General features: G+C 42.2%; 1 protein-coding gene across 8 annotated transcripts in view; it reads left to right on the forward strand.

Moving 5' to 3' along the window:
- Positions 1-6139: 6139 nt before the first annotated feature.
- Positions 6140-14443, forward strand: part of KIDINS220 (kinase D interacting substrate 220) — a 98300-nt gene continuing 89996 nt past the window's right edge. For 4 of the 8 annotated variants that reach the window (XM_061622825.1, XM_061622822.1, XM_061622824.1 and 1 more), the window contains exon 1: positions 6147-6614. The gene's annotated coding sequence lies outside the window, so the exon portion shown is untranslated. The other 4 variants (XM_061622830.1, XM_061622828.1, XM_061622826.1 and 1 more) reach the window with 4 other exon arrangements.

Raw genomic sequence — 14443 nt, forward strand, 5'->3', positions numbered from 1 at the left:
AAGACAACTGTACACGTGGACATCACCACATGATCAATATAGGAATCAAATTGATTATATAATTGGCAACAGAAGATGGAGAAGTTCCATGGTTTCTGCAAAAACAAGACCAGAAGCAGACTGCGGTACAGATCATGAACTGATCGTATCGAAAATTAGAGTAAAGCTAAAGAAGACCAACAAAGCAATCATAATGCCAAAATACAATTTAAATAACATCCCAGAAGAATATAAAGCTCAAATAAGGAACAGGTTTGAGGCTTTAAACTTAGTTGACAGAGAACCAGAAGAACTATGGACTGAAGCCAGGGACATTATCAGGGAAGAACAGGGGCATCACAACTGGGGTGCGGACCGCACCCGGGTGACACCCTGAGGAGGGTGACACCCAGAGCTGCCCTGCCCCCCGCCGTTGTCCGGCAAGGCTGCACCCTCCACGGAGGCAGGCAGGCAAGATCGGGAGCAGCATCAGCAGGGTGAAGGAGGCGCGCCAGCATTCCTAGGTCTTCTCCAGCTGGGTGCCCCTCCGGCGCGCGCCCTCCCAGGGAGATGGACGGGGGTGGCTGGCCTCGAGTGTGCGCACGTGCGTGCACACATGCAGGCCCAGCCACCTCGTCCATGCCCCTGGGAGGGCGCGCACCAGAGGTCCGCACCTCCCCGCACTCCTGTTAGTGACGCCGCTGGGGAATAAAGCAAAAAGACAATACCTCTTGTTAAAAAGAGAGAAAGACCTCAATGGATGACTGAAGAAACTCTTAAAATGGTTAAAGAGAGAAGGAAAGCAAAAGGAAAAGGAGATAGGAACACGGTCAGAACCCTAAATGCAACTATACAACGACTAGTACGTAGGGACAAAGAAAACTATTACAATAGTTATTGTATAGAAATAGAAAAGGACAACAAAATGGGAAGAACAAGAGATTAGAGAAATGAAAGGGAAATTTAAACCACGAGTAGAGATGTTGAATAATCAACGGGAATACACTGACTGACCGAGATGAAATAAAAGGAAGATGGAAGCAATACACTGAAGAACTCTATAAAAAAGATGACAGGATGACAGATTCATTCACGGAGGAACCATATGATGAAGAACCAGAAATTTTAGAATGTGAGGTGAAAGCTGCTCTTAAAATTCTTGGAAGAAACAAATCACCAGGAATAGACAGCATACCAATAGAGTTGCTACAAGCTACTGCGACTGAATCTGTCCAAATTTTGACAAAAATTTGTCAAGAAATATGGAAAACTAAACAATGGCCCACAGACTGGAAGCGTTCAATATATATCCCTCTTCCAAAGAAAGGGGATCCCAGAGAATGCAGTAATTACCGAACTATTGCCTTAATATCCCATGCAAGCAAAGTAATGCTCAAGATTCTACAACAAAGGCTCTTACCATATATGGAGCGAGAAATGCCAGACGTTCAAGCTGGATTTAGAAAGGGAAGAGGCACCAGAGATCATATCACAAACATAAGTTGGATAATGGAACGGACCAAGGAATTTCAGAAGAAAATCACCCTGTGCTGTATAGACTACAGCAAAGCCTTTGACTGTGTAGATCATGAAAAACTATGGAATGCTTTAAAAGAAATGGGGGTGCCACAGCATCTGATTGTTCTGATGCGCAACCTATAATAGTGTAAGGACAGAATATGGAGAGACTGATTGGTTCCCCATCGGAAAGGGTGTGACACAGGGTTGTGTTTTATCACCCTATTTGTTTAATCTGTACGCAGAACATATCATACGGAAAGCGGGATTGGACCAAAATGAAGGACGTGTGAAAATTGGAGGGAGAAACATCAATAATTTAAGATATGCAGACGATACCATACTCTTAGCAGAAACCAGTAATGATTTGAAACGAATGCTGATGAAAGTTAAAGAGGAAAGCACAAAAGCAGGACTACAGCTGAACATCAAAAAGACTAAAGTAATGACAAAAGAAGATTTATGCGTGCCTTCAGGTCGATTACGACTTATGGCGACCCTATGAATCAGCAACCTCCAAGAGCATCTGTCATGAACCACCCTGCTGAGATCTTGTAAGTTCAGGTCTGTGGCTTCCTTTATGGATTGAATCCATCTTTTGTTTGGCCTTCCTCTCTTTCTACTCCCTTCTGTTTTTCTCAGCATTATTGTCTTTTCTAGTGAATCATGTCTTCTCATGATGTGTCCAAAGTATGATAACCTCAGTTTCCTCATTTTAGCTTCTATTGACAGTTCTGGTTTAATTTGTTCTAACACCCAATTATTTGTCTTTTTCGCAGTTCATGGTATGCGCAAAGCTCTCCTCCAACACCACATTTCAAATGAGTTGATTTTTCTCTTATCCACCTTTTTCACTGTCCAACTTTCACATCCATACATAGAGATCGGGAATAGCATGGTCTGAATGATCCTGACTTTGGTGTTCAGTGATACATCTTGCATTTGAGGACCTTTTCTAGTTCTCTCACAGCTGCCCTACCCAGTCCTAGCCTTCTTTTGATTTCTTGACTATTGTCTCCATTTTGGTTAATGACTGTGCCAATGTATTGATAATCCTTGACAAGTTCAATGTTCTCCTTGTCAACTTTAAAGTTGCATAAATCTTCTGTTGACATTAGTTTTTTGACGTTCAGCTGTAGTCCTGCTTTTGTGCTTTCCTCTTTAACTTTAATCAGCATTCGTTTTAAATCATTACTGGTTTCTGCTAGTAGTATGGTATCATCTGCATATCTTAAGTTATTGATATTTCTCCCTCCAATTTTCACACCTCCTTCATCTTGGTCCAATCCCGCTTTCCGTGGGCTTTAGGGAGCCTAATTCAACACTCAATTTAGCTATGACCACTGAATTGTTAGGATTAGGGCTTTAAGAGTACTTCACAGGCAGTCTGTGTTCATCAGTGAAATGAATGCCTCTAGATCTCAGATTTCTTATGAGTTTAAGAAGGCCGTTGGTTTGTGATGTCTGAATGACAAGTTTTAGAGAATGTCGCCTATCTTAAGTTGCCTATATTAGGTTGTTCTTAACTGTTTTTAATTATGTATTTTAAAACAGTTGTGACTTGCTCTGGGACCTTTGGGTGAAGGGCAGGTGATACATTTTTATAATAATAATAATAAGTAGTAGTAGTAGTTTCTGCAGTTACTGTTAATCCCATTCCAAAATACATGAAAACAAAGCCAATTAGTCTCCAAGCATTTTCAATCTATTGCTGGAAAAGAGCCTACAAAATTTTTGTGTGGGCTGCTAGGTTTCTATGACAACTTAGCAATGTTTAGAATCAGTCTCATTTTGTAGTAAGTGCTAGGAAAGTCACGTGAAATTAATCTCTGCTTCACCCCCAGCCTAGTAATTCTTTTGTATTAGGATCTTTGCCAGGTTGCAAGTCTTCCATTTCATGACGTTTCCAGAATTCCATGGTTAGTAAAACAAACAAACAAAAACCCTCTTGGCCAAACTTGGCATTAATATAGATGTGTGTAAAATTATCCTAGTGTCCCTTTTTTTTGAGGGGGCAGCCACTTCCTTAGGGGAAGACTGTTTATCCCTTTCCTCACTCTGACCCTTACCCTAAAGGCACTCTCTCCTCCTGGAGTTTAAAAGAAGTATCTGAAAATGTTTGGTACTATTTAAGATGTTAAGTGGCCCTAAGGGGCATTATTCTTTGGGAGTGTAGTTAGCATTACAAATGACTCACAAACACTATTATTAGAGTTGCCTACACCCTACAGCTAGCCTCTCCTCACAACTTCTGATGGTAGCAATTAACCTTACCCTTCTCTTAACTTGTTTATAGAGAGGACACTCCCTTCTGTAACTGTTTTATAGTGTTTATGTACTGGATTACTAGTTCTGCAGGGCAGGGCAGGTTAGTAGGCCAGATTTTTAAAAACAGGCTAACTCTAACCACTTTTATTGGCAAACAAGTGTCCCATGAAGCTGTAGAGTGTAGGGATGGTGATGCCCAATAGATTTCAAAGGCCTCTTAGGTTTTCCAGAGGCTGCAACTCAGCCTTTGAGTAAGTCCTATTGAACATGGCGGGGCTGCTTTAAAAATGTAAATGTACTGCCTTCAAGTTGATTCTGACTTATGGCGACCCTATGAATAGAGTTTTCATGGTAAGTGGTATTCAGAGGGGGTTTACCATTGCCTTCCTCTGAGGCTGAGAGGCAGTGACTGGCCCAAGGTCACCCAGTGAGCTTCATGGCTGTGTGGCGATTCGAACCCTGGTCTCCCAGGTTGCAGTCCAACATCTTAACCCAGTCTTTCCCAACCAGTGTGCCTCCAGATGTTGTTGGACCACAACTCCCATCAGCCTCAGCCAGCATTGCCAATGGTCAGGAAGATGGGAGTTGTTGTCCAACAACATCTGGAGGCACACTGGTTGGGAAAGGCTGCCTTCACCACTATACCACACTGGCTCTGAGGGCTGCTTTATCTAAGGTATTTATTCATAATATCTCAAGGTAGTGGTACAACAGGAGTTCCCAAACTGTGCTCCGTGAACCACAACTTTTATTCAGGTGGTCCGCAGCATGTCTACATTAAATATTCATATAGATTTTTAACTGTAATTTATTGCTTTTTTATTTCTTATATTGTATTTTATTGTATTACACTTTGAATTCCATAGAAATCAAATTGTAATACAATAAAATGCAACATAAGAAATACAAGAAACAATACAAATACAATTAAAAACCATCCAGCATCTAGCACAGCATATGACAATAGCTACCAGAAGCAGAATAATAATTAAGTGGTTTGCCAAGACCCTCAGTAATTTGCAAGTGGTCCATGGGGAAAAAAGTATGAGAACCACTGGGGATACTACTGGGTGGAGAAGGAAGAAAAGCATGTCCTGCCCACTGCTGGATCTGGCCCTACCCAGTTTAAGCACAGCCCCAATCACCCCTGGTATGTGTCCACTGTCCAGAGAGATTATCCTGAAGAATGTGGTTCCCAATATAAAAATAAGGTTCCCCACCCTTACTACAGCTAGACTGTCCCTGTCCAGAAGTTACATCTGGTGCACTAGCCTAACGCTGCAATCCAATACACACTTACCTGAGAGTAAGTCCCAATGAACCCAGTGTATTGGATTGGGTAGACATGTATTGGATTGCAGCCTAAGTTGCTAAAAGGTAATACACACTTTGCCATAGAGGACAGCTGAACCTCAAGCTGCAAAGCTGGATCAGAGAGAACCCCCAAACTGCAAAAGTAATCCTTCAGACAGTAGAGGCAGGTCCCATTGGGACTAGTAGGGCGGAAGACAGAGAAGGCGAGAGGAAATGGAGCCAGAGCCAACTAATTCTAGTCTTGCCCCCATCCTCCTCCTTCCAGAGTTCTACAGTGGCAGCACTGATACTAAGGTGGAGGAAAGTGACCACCAGTGGTACCCCTGGACTGGATGTAAATAAGAAGTCAGGCAAGTGGGGTCTGGCAGACTGAAGAATGGTGCCCCAAATGACCTAGTGGATCAGCCTCCACTGCTTTCAGAGGGAGTGAATGAACGTTTGCTTCCAAGTAAACATGCATAGAATTCCAATGTTACTTCCTACTAGGACTGCATCCCTATACACAGTTTTTAGGAATAAGGTCCACTGAACACAATGTGACTGACTTCTGATGACCGGATTACCACAACCCATGCCTCTTCTTGCCCAATTCTATGTATCTCTACACTACCTTTAATCACATTTATTTGAGAATAAGCCCAATTGAAATGAATAGGACTTCTGAATAAACATGGCATTGCACAATGCTTTTTATTGTGGTGGTACTCACCGGTATGGAGTGCTATCACCTCTTTTTTTGCTATTGTCACCCACTGCATGTTTGTCATGGTATGAGAACTGGCACCGCGTTTTTTATCAACAAAAACACTGTGATCGCACTGTTAATCCCAGGTAAGTGTGCATTTGGGCACAGACTGTACTACTTGCATTTCCTTGCCATTTGATACTGAAGGAATGGGAAATCTGAGGCCCTCCAGATGTTGGATTACAACTCCCATCATCCCTGGCTATTGGTGCTTGCAGGGGCTGGTGGGAGTTGGAGCCCAACAACACCTGCAGAGCTACAAGCTCGCTATCCCTAGTTTACACAACTTTCCAACCTTATAATATACGTGTGTGTGTATGCTGCGAAAGCTTATGCCGCAATAAATGCGGCAAGTTTTTCTTTCTTATTTTAGGTGGTAGATGACTCTTTGTTGTAAGATTCTTACAATAAACCGAGAAGGCGGCTACCCCTCTAGGACTCCTGTTTCAAATCCCGCCTCCCCCGTTGCCGACAGAGCCAGCCCAATGAGGAAAGGGCCGACTTCTCCTGAACGACAGAATCGTCTCTCCGAGCCGCTCGCTGGCTTCAGCCGGAGCCCAGCAAAGGTTCACGTCACCGCGCCGCGGAGGCCGTCGAGAGAACGAGAGAGAGGGGTGGAGAAAGGAAGATGGCTGCTGTCGCTAATTGCAGGGAGCGGTGAAGAAGAAGCAGCTCTTCAAGTAACGCGTAGACTCTTCCTGTTCTGCTGCGACGCCCCCGTCGCTGTCGTCACCCTCCTCCGACTCTTCGTCTTCCTCCTCCACCACCACCCCCGCTCCAATTCTTACTGGTAAGGGCGTTGAAAGAGGGACGTACAAGGTGGAGGGGATGAGGGCAGCCTGGTGGTCGTGTGAGCTGTCAAACAAAGGGAGGGGAGCCGGCACCGCCCAACGTCTTGACCCACCCGGTTCTTTTTTTCTTCACCTTTTCCCAGTTCGCAGCCTGGCGCAAGAACCATTTAGGACTCGGATAATTGTGGGGCTGTGGGGAGGGTGGGGGCTGATTTTGCTGTCCGTTTTTTTTTGCTGTGGACAGTTTGCTGCCTTTTAACGGTAAGGCGTCGTCGTGTTTTTCTCCCATTCCCCACACTCGCATCCCCTTAATGACATTCCCGAACACGCGAATGTTCTGGATGTGCAACTGGCTATTTAGCTCAGTTGTTTGCGGGGAATCTAGTCTGTGAGTTGTATGAAATTGTAGAAGAATAGCGGTGTTAGGCTGTAATCCTGTACTCCTTTACCAGAACCCGTTGAGGTTTACCTCTTAAGTAGATGTGTCTAGATCATGGTACCACAGAAATGACACACAGACACACACGTTTTGTGTACCAGAAAGGCTCTAACCAGTGTATTTTGGTGTAAACATTATCACGTTTCTGCCACAATCTGTTAGCCTTTAACGTGATGCTGTTTTTTATAGTGGGTTAGAGTAATTGGTTTCTCCCTGAGGAAAAAAACAGACAAGTAGTCTTATCTAGCTATGATACCATGGGATATTGTAAACCTAACTAAACTCAACAGTCTTGTAACACTTTAAGACTAACAGATTAATAGTGCCCTCCTGTGCATGTCTACTCAGAAGTAAATCCTATTGAATCCAGTGAGCCAGGTAAGTTTATATAGAATTACAGCTTTATTACAGCAGTGTCCACATTAGTAAATTTAGGTGCAACATGTGAAGGATATCTTTATGCTTATTGTCAAAAGAAGTGTTCTCTAAAGATGGTTGGTGGCTAAATTTTTGTTTTAGGAGCTCTTAGAGAATAGTGTTCATGCTGTTGGTGTTGTGCTAGGTGCTGTATAGAACAAAGTGTCCATTTAGTTTGCAGTTTAAATAATGTAAGAATGAAAGTGAACAGAGGAATGGCTGAAAGTCTTCTAGGTTTTTATATGTGATAAGAACAGAATGGTTCCTAAATGATATTTCAGCCAGTATTTTGCCTTTTAAACCCCACACTCAAACACACACAAGGAAGGGTTTTGTTTTTAGAATATGAAAAAGTGAAATGTATACGGACATCATGTAGTTAAAAAAAAAACACCAACATGGCAAGTATGAGCAATAATGGTTGCCAGCTCCAGTTAAGCATGTGGTGTCTGAACAGCGTTACATTATTCATGTGAGTGGGTGGGATGATATTTTTTTTATCAATGATACTATCATTGATATTGATTATTATAATGCCTTTATTTTTAATTTTATCATTTCATTCAATAAGATACTTATTTATTTTCCTTTTCTTGTATGGAATTGGAGAATATTTAGTGAATTTCAGTCATCAAGGGACTTAATGTATTTGGTTGAGGGCAGGGGAAGCCAAGGAAAGGGAAACTAATATGTCCTATAAGAATTTGTGAAAACTTTAATAAATGATTAATAAAAAGTAGCATTAATTATTTTGAAATAGATGAACCTGAATTTTATACTTACACAGTCAAATATAAAATTATGTGTAGGCTCTTGTGAGATGAAATATATCCCATATTTTAAAATAAAAATTAAATTCTTCTGTGGTTATGAATAATTATGCAGTGTTTTTAACTATCTGATGTTAACCTCTTTCAATTATTTGTATAAAAAAATTACTTGAAGGATTTTTACCCTGCTCTTCAGGAAAAAAAAAAGATCCCCAGAGAAACTCCCTGTTGAGGCGTGCCTCGTGCTGATCCTAATTTTTTAGCTCCAGGCAAATACTTTTCTCCCAGGCATTTTATAATTAAGATTGTTGATGTTGTGCTGTTGGGCATTTAAATTGGTTTGTGCTGGTTGTGAGACATGTTTTTTTCTTGGAGATGTCACTTTTAGAATTGTATTGACAAATTTGTTGGTTGCTGTTACCTCTTATTAATTCTTGTATATTTTTATATTGCTTGTATTTTATAGTATAACTCAACTTGAGACTATTTTTTTGTATAAGGTGTCTAAGAAATGGAATAAAAAAATAACTAGAGATCAATAGTAAAACACTCCTTGCCCTCAGGCTTACAATTGAAAACATTGTTTTTTGAGCTGTGTATAAATGGTGCCAATGCAGTAGTGGAATAGGACGCAGGGAGCGAGGGATCAGTGAACATTCCAGCCAGTGCAGATTTTGGATTTGTGTTAGAAGAGGATCTGATTTAAACCTCAGGTGTGAAAACTGCCTAACACTGCTGAAAACAGTCCTAGATAGGCCTAAATCAGGTGATGCATATGAATAAAACTTTGTCATCAGGCAGTGATAGGAAAATTATGAGCTTTGTCCTAGTCAGAAGCAGAAGTCCTAACAATAGCACTTCCTTTTGAAATATGAAACACAATGTGTGCACTGACCCATCATCCAGCAAGTCCTAATGAAGGGCATACCTCTTTCACTGTATGAGTCCTGCTAGAGTCCTGCTAACTTTTCTCAACTTTCCTGAAGCTATTGGAATGATGTGATGGGGCTGATGGTTTGAAACCTGGAGGTGGGTACCCAATCTGCATGTTGCAGAGAGATGAATGCAGAATTTGCAGGTGTATATGATGGATTGTAGATGGATCTGAGCAGCAGGTAGCCACCCAGGCTTCACTAGTGCTGTCTGCACCTGCTCTAGATTGAGTCTAGAGTGCTAGGCAATAGCTCTTGCTAGATCATCCCTTGGCTGCATCTATAGTTATTGGTGTAGCAATTACCTTTTGGGCTTAAAGTGGGTCACCCTGGGTACAGTGCTGAATGTTAAAAAAAAACTTTTTCCAGGATCCCTTTTTTCAGTGCAAAGATAGTTTAAATGGTGGATGGGATGGTGTGTTCTTGGCTAGCTGTCTTCGAACTCATTGGCAATCAGTAGTTGCAATAGTGCTGCAACAGACAATGTGACTTCTCCCTTAGGCTGGCAATATAAATTATTATTATTTATTATTATTATTATTATTATTTATTAAATTTATATACCGCCCGACTAGCGATAGCTCTCTGGGCGGTGAACATAAAATAGTATAAAAATACAATGAATAACAAAATAATATTAAAATACAATCAACAATACAATAAACATTATTAAAATTAGATCAATGTAACTTAAAATGCTTCAGAGAATAGGAAGGATTTGACCTGGCGCCGGAAGGAAAGCAGAGTCGGCGCCAGGCGTACTTCCTCAGGGAGACTGTTCCATAGTTCGGGGGCCACCACTGAGAAGGCCCTAGATCTTGTCATCACCCTCCGGGCCTCCCTGTGAGTTGGAACCCGGAGGAGGGCCTTCGTAGCAGAACGTAGTGCACGGGCCGGTTCATATCGGAAGAGGCGTTCCGCAAGGTATCGTGGTCCCGCACCGTATAAGGCTTTATAGGTTAATACCAACACTTTGAATCTAGCCCGGAAACATATTGGCAACCAGTGCAAGCTGGCCAGAACAGGTGTTATATGCTCGGACCGCTTGGTCCTTGTCAGCAATCTGGCCGCCGCATTTTGCACTAGTTGTAGCTTCCGAACTGTCTTCAAAGGTAGCCCTACGTAAAGCGCATTACAGTAATCCAAACGTGAGGTTACCAGAGCATGTACCACTGATGTAAGGTCCTCTTTACTCAAATAGGGACGTAGCTGGGCTACCAACCGAAGTTGGTAAAACGCATTCCTAACCACCGAGGCTACTTGAGCCTCAAGTGAGAGGGAAGAGTCTAAAAAGACTCCCAGACTACGAACCTGGTCCTTTAGGGGGAGTGTAACCCCGTCCAGGACAGGGTATATATCCACCATCCGATCAGAGAACCCGTCCACCAACAGCATCTCAGTCTTGTCTGGATTGAGCTTCAGTTTGTTAACTCTCATCCAGTCCATTGTCGAGGCCAGGCAACGGTTCAGCAAATCGACAGCCTCACCTGAAGAAGATGAAAAGGAGAAGTAGAGCTGCGTGTCATCAGCATACTGATGACAACGCACTCCAAAACTCCTGATGACCTCTCCCAACGGCTTCATGTAGATATTAAAAAGCAGGGGGGACAAAACTGACCCCTGCGGGACCCCATATTGGAGAGCCCGCGGTGTCGAGCAATGTTCCCCAAGCACTACCTTCTGGAGACGACCCGCCAAGTAGGAGCGGAACCACTGCCAAGCAGTACCTCCAACTCCCAACTCCGCGAGCCTCTCCAGAAGGATACCATGGTCGATGGTATCAAAAGCTGCTGAGAGATCAAGGAGAATCAACAGAGTTACACTCCCTCTGTCTCTTTCCCGACATAGGTCATCGTACAGGGCGACCAAGGCTGTCTCAGTGCCAAAACCGGGCCTAAAACCCGATTGAAATGGATCTAGATAATCAGTTTCATCCAATAGCGCCTGGAGCTGGCCAGCAACCACCCGTTCCAAGACCTTGCCCAGGAATGGAACATTCGCCACTGGCCTGTAGCTGTTAAAATTGTCTGGGTCCAAGGAAGGCTTTTTCAGGAGTGGTCTCACCACTGCCTCTTTCAGACAGCCCGGGACCACTCCCTCTCGTAAAGAGGCATTTATCACTTCCTTGGCCCAGCTACCTGTTCCATTCCTGCTAGTTTTTATCAGCCAGGAGGGGCAAGGATCCAGTACCGAAGTGGTTGCACGTACCTGTCCAAGCACCTTGTCCACGTCCTCGAGTTGAACCAACTGAAGCTCATCCAACAAAACAGGACAAGACTGTGCTCCGGACACCTCACTAGGATCTACTGCTATAACTTGAGAGTCTAGGTCCCGGCGGATACATGAGATCTTATTCTGGAAGTGATCGGCAAACTGATTACAGCGGGCCTCCGATGATTCCACCCTGTCCGGAGGGTTTGAATGGAGAAGCCCCCGGACAACTCGAAAGAGCTCCGCTGGGCGGCAAAGAGATGATTTAATAGTGGCAGCAAAATGATGTTTTTTAGCTGCCTTCACTGCTCCTACATAGAGCTTAGTCGAAGCACTAACCAGTGCATAATTGTATCCGTCGGGAGTTCGTCTCCATTTCCGCTCAAGCCTCCTCCTATCTTGCTTCATCGCTCTCAGCTCCGGAAAAGCTGTGTGGTATAGTATCCAGAGGCAGTTTTAAGAGTATGACTAATTATGACATGGTGGCAAGGGTAGAACTTACCACCAGTTTACCAAAAACTGGGTTCACATGCTCTTTCTAAGTTGCAACGAAGATCAAAAGATCCTTCTTTGAAAAGTAACAGAGTAGGGCTTCAGCCATGGTCTATTCCTGTTTCTCTTTATATGACACATTAAATTAAATGTTTCCTCTTAGAATCATGAATGAAACTTGGATATGATTTTGTCATGTGCTTAAAATGCATGTTAATCTTACTGATCTCCATAAGTTTCAATCATTCTTTCAAAAGGTTTTTGTTAGTCACTAAGGTGCCACAAGACTCAATTTCTGTTTTTGCTGCAGCAGAGTAACATGGCTACCCATCTGGAAACAGTTAGAAATAAATTTGTGTGGCCATGTGGGCCTTCATAGTAAAAATGGAACACCTGTTTTCCATAGGTCTCTATGCTAAAGCCCTCCCCTATTTGTTCTTCCACACGTTCTGTCTTGAGAGCTCTGCATCTGATATATATATGAGAGCCTTTTAAATAGAGACCTTATCCCAGTCTGTGTCTGTTTTGGAATTGCTTTTAAAGATGTTTTAAACGATTTTTTAAAAAAGATGTCCAAGATGTTTTATTTTAAGAAGTATGTTTTAAGATGTTTTAAGTCCCTGTTTGCCACCTAGGCTCCTTTGGGAGGAAGGGCAGGATAGAAATTTAATAAATAATAAGAATATGAGAAATATACAACAACTTTTGTGTAGCATACGAGTTGTAGGAATCAACAACCAGAAACATTATGGTCTTAAGCTACTGGTGCAGAAACTTTTTAGATGTATGTAACTCTTAAGGGTTCTCTAGGAAGGTTGCATAGTGACTGTTTACATAGTAAACTTTAGAAACTGTTCATTATGAATAAGGAAGCAGAATATGGCAATTACTTGAAATAACATGGTTAAGAAGCATTACTGTTGGAGAATGGAGTATTGTCTTTTAACCTTATCTGTCTGTCTTACCAGCTAGTTAGATTACTCTAAACTTCTCCTGTAAGGAGTGCAATATATAACCATGCTGAAATCTATTCTGTAGTATGTTACTCCAAGCTTATAATACATAGTATTAATATTTCAAAAACAGTCACATGAGGGTTCGTTGGTGTAGGTTTCAAAGAAAATCTAGAAAAATCAGAAGAGCAATCCTGTGCATATCTGCTCGGAAGCCAGTCCCATACGGTTCAGTGGGATTTCTTCCTACTCAGGGTGTGTATAGCAGGGGTTCCAAAACTGTAGTCCATGGACCACCAGTAGTCTGTGAGCTTTATTCAGGTGGTCCACGGCATATCTGTAAAAATACAAATAAAAATCATACAGCATCTTCTAGTACAGCACATTACAGTTGCTACAACAGGCAGAAAAATCATTAAGTGGTTCACCAAGATCCTCAGCAGTTTTCAAGTGTACAGTACTTGCGGGGAAAAGTTTGGGAACCACTGCTGTTTAGGATTGCAGCCTGAAACTATCAAAAGTGTCCTCCCCTTGAATTCGCTTTGGTGGTAGGAAAATCCTTCTATTCATGTTGCCTCATAAGTTTGGAAGCATCTACAGTAGTACAAAAGACATTATAAAGACAATAGTACGAAAGACATTATAGGAACAAAACTCAAAGCTTTATATGTAATCTTTGTGTGTGAAAATTTGTCAAAAATAATAATTGGCCCAAGTGACTAGTCATTTACTTGGAAGTAAGATAAACCGTGTTTTAAACTTGAACGTAGTATGGCTTGTTCTGTTGTCTGAAGCCAGACTATAGTTTTTTTCAACAGAAGCCATATTATGGCTTGCTTGTGCCACATGGTTACAGAGGGCTGGGGTGGGAGAAGCCACGCAGGAAGGCATGTTCATGATTCAACCATGGTTGAAGACAAATTGTGGCTTAGCATGATTGCAAACCAGGCCAGTGGAACTAAGCTTGTTTACTCAGAAGTGAGTCTGGCATATATGCAGTGGTGCCATCAGGGCAGGACTTTGTGGCAAAAGTCTAGGGCTTTCTCCATAGAGTGAGCAGGAGAGCCGTAAAGCATAGCAGGACTGTTGTACCACTTTTTAAAAATAAATGAAATAATGTATGTTTGCCATATAAAGAGACCCACCTGCAAGTTAAGAGTCTGAGATCACTTTACTGCACCATTTTCTGTATGTGTCTTAGGGCAATATATGTTAATGACACTTCCTGGACTAAACTGTGGGTTATTTTTATGTGGATGTAGGGCAGCATAAACGTGTTCTAAATAAATTTTAAAAATGCATTTTAGCTCCCCTTTGTTATTTTAAAGAAATTGGTGTAGTACTCTTGCTATTATGTAGGTTTATTTTATTTATTGAATTTATATCCTGCCCTTTCTCCCAAAGGAGCCCATCCCCTAAGGTCAGTTTCACTTTCACCTATCCTAAGCATGATTGTAGGGGAGTTAATCCCACTGAACTCAATAAGCATGCAAATGATCAATCCATTCTCAGCAAACTTGCACAGGATCCTATTTCTTACCACCCGGATTAAAAAAGCAGAGAAATTCACTAATAGGCAAAAAACCTTGTGGTTTGAGAATGTGCCTGTAGCCC

This window comes from Rhineura floridana, chromosome 4, assembly GCF_030035675.1.
Source record: "Rhineura floridana isolate rRhiFlo1 chromosome 4, rRhiFlo1.hap2, whole genome shotgun sequence".
NCBI lineage: Eukaryota > Metazoa > Chordata > Lepidosauria > Squamata > Rhineuridae > Rhineura > Rhineura floridana.